Below are 3,484 nucleotides of genomic sequence, written 5' to 3' on the forward strand. Positions count from 1 at the left end.
GCGCGGATAGCACTGTATAGGAAATATTTGCTGTCCAAACTTCCTATTTAGATGGATCCTCTATTGAATTATGAATCTGGACTGTATGAAGGCCAAGTGCATAGAGATCTCCTTCCTGAATAGGGAGTGGCGCACAGATTGTGTTGCAAGAGGCAAGTGGTGCGCAGTCATTGAATGCAGAAGGGAAAGTGGATCTGCCAAGTCTTTCCTTTTTAGGTGGAGCCTTCGTTTGAATTTTAAACGTTGAACGCAGAAGAGGCAAGTGTGCCTTCATGAGATCTCGCTGCCTAAATTGGAAGATATGACTGCTGCAGTATGTGCACATCTTTGAATAAGGAAAGAAATATCTGCGATTTGAATTTTAAATAATCCTCTGACCGAGCTTTCCTTATTTACTTTTGCCTCTGCACTTTCCTCATTTGAAGACTTTCCTTTTCTGAAAACTTGCCTTATTTGAAGACTTTCCTTTCTTGGCAAATGTTCTAAACAAGGCAGGAAGGATTCTGCAGTTCGAATTTCGGACAGTTTGCTGGCTGCGCTCTTTGACTCTTTCCTTGTTTGGCACTTTCCATATATGAAACTTTCCTTATTTTGGAACTTTCCATATATGAAAACTTTTCTTTTCTGGAACTTTCCATATTTGGCACTTTTTGGCAGTTTTAACCACATTTTCTCCAGAATGTCTTTTCACACCTAGTTTCTGTAGAACATGAACAAAACAACCAAATTAGGCAGAAATTGTGCAAATAAACATCATTAAGATCATGATAATATGGCCTAAAATGCGCTCTGTCAGTAGTCCTGGCAAATCGTCTGGGAAAACATCGAGAAACTCTCGGACTACTGGTACTGTAGCTGGTTCCCTCACCTGACTATCTAGCTCTCTCACATGAGCTAGAAACCCCTGACAACCCCTCCTAAGCAAACGACGAGCCTGAAGGGCTGAAATCATACCTCTGGGTGTACCTCTCCTGTCTCCTCTGAAGACACACTCTGACCCATCCTGGTCTCTGAGACTCACTAGCTTCTCTCTACAGTCCAAAGTAGCACTATATGTAGATAACCAATCCATCCCTAGAATGACATCAAAATCCGTCAAATCTAGAACCACAAGGTCAGCTGGAAGGTATCTACCCGCTATAAACACTGGACTGAAACGACAGACTGACACTGCCACTGATGGGTCACACTTAGGTCCACTGACCCAAAGAGGATACTCAAACTCAGAACTGATCAAACCCAATCTCTCTATGGCTCTCGAAGCAATAAAGGAATGAGAAGCACCGGGGTCCATCAAAGCATACACATCTGAACACCCAATGATGAGATTACCTGACACCACTGTGTTCGACGTGTTAGCCTCCTCCTGTGTCACTGTGAAAATCCGTGCTGGGGCTACCGGATTTCCACCTCGGGAACCTACTGCTGAAGTAGAGGCTGCCCGTCTCCCTCTACCTCTGCCACTATTCTGAGGCATGACTGGAGCTGCTGGCCGTACAACTGGCTGTACCACACTGCCTGAACTCATCTGCTGGGATGGTGCAAATGTCACCTGCGGACAATTCCGAGCGATATGCCCTTCCTGTCCACAGCGAAAACAAGCTGTAGATCCCAACTGACAAACTCCTCCATGTGGTTTTCCGCATCTTCTGCATACTGGAGCTATGCCAGAGCTTGAGCCACTACCTATTCCCAGACCTGACTTGACTTTACTCTAGAACTTACTCTTTGTTCCTTTTGCTCTATCCCATCTTTTACTGCCTGGAGTGGGGGCTTTAGAACCCGAAGCCTGTGCCTTTGACTGTTTCTGAATATTGGCACTAACTTCCATTTTCCTGGCTGCGTCCACTATGGTATGGAAACTCTCCTTTTCTGCTGGAAGAATCAAGGAAGCATACCTGGGATGCAGTCGCATAGTATATCTCCTTGCCTTCTTCTGATCAGTATCATAGGCTTGACCCACGTACTGAAGCAGATCCAGGAACTTATCTGTGAATTCATCAACACTCATCTCATCTGTTTGTCGCAACTGTTCGAACTCTATTACTTTCATCTCTCTGGAACTATCAGGAAAAGCCCACCCTGCAAACTCATTGGCGAACTCTCCCCATGACATGCTGTCCATTCTCGGCTCCACATAATTCTTAAACCATTCTCTGGCTTTCTTGCATTTTAATGTGAAACCTGCCATCTCAATGGCTCTCCTATCATCTGCTCCCAATTCACTGGTTATCATCCTAACTGCTCTGAGGTAATCAAATGGATCATCTCCCATGTTGTATTTAGGAGCATCCAATTTCAAGTACTCTGTCATTTGTACTTTACCTCCAGATGAGCTAGGTGGATGTCTGTCAACAACAGGGGCTACTGGTTCTGGTGGTGGTACTGGTTCATTTGGCTCTAGGTGTGCTGCACTTGGATGGGTAGGGGAAGAGGGATACATAGGATATGGTGGATAGTAAGGATAAGGCATATATGGCATGTAAGGAGGATATGGCACAAAACTCGAGTACTCCGACATACCTCCCATCGGATACTCTGGATAGCCAAAATCTGAGGTCTGAGCGCCTCCCTGTGACTCTCCCATACCTTCCTCAAAGCTGCCTATACCCATTCTGTCATCTCTAGACTGATCAATCTCCATAGCTTCCCTCCTTTCCTCTGAGCTTCCTCCCCTAGCTGTTCCTCTTCTGCTCTCATCGACAGACCTTCTAGGGTCTATTGACATACCTTCCCTGCTAGATCTCTGAGACCTTGCCCTTGGCAATGCAGGAGGACGAGCAGCTGGTCTCTCATTCTCTGGTGGGACTCCAGTCAATCGAGCTGATCGACGAGTTCCTCTCATCTTTACTCTCTGGAAACACAACATATAACATAACACTTTAGCACATAAACATCACATATCAATAATACACATGCAAAACTCATGGCATATCATAGCAGATAGGACTCAATACCCTATCCTAGTGGACATGATTTCCTATTGTGCTTCACCACTTCTACTATGTATGAGCCCAACACTGTCTCTATAGGTCCGATCATGTAAACCTAGGGCTCTGATACCAATCTGTAACGACCCCAAAATGGACCGTCACCGGCGCTAGGATTCAGGTCGGCTTAAGGCCGCCAGAACCCGTAGCAAGCCTGCCATACTCTCTGTGTACCTGTAAACCTCATACATGATCATACATTTTCTGTGAAAATAAAAACTCTTTTCTGGACCAAGGCTTAACCTGTGCATGCACTATCTATGTACTCTGTACTCATGTACTCTGTACTCTGTATCCCTGACTAGAGCTTGCTCTAGATGGGTTAACTCATACCTGTTAAGCCTGGTTTTCACATACAGGAAAACATATATACATATACAGATCATGTACAAAACATACATCACTAGGTCAAGCACATTTCTAACTGTATACACAACTATTACATCTCTTTAATATTACATGTCCACTCTAAGCTATTACAAATCTCTTTACTC

Source organism: Manihot esculenta, chromosome 2, assembly GCF_001659605.2.
Source record: "Manihot esculenta cultivar AM560-2 chromosome 2, M.esculenta_v8, whole genome shotgun sequence".
Classification (NCBI taxonomy): Eukaryota; Viridiplantae; Streptophyta; class Magnoliopsida; order Malpighiales; family Euphorbiaceae; genus Manihot; species Manihot esculenta.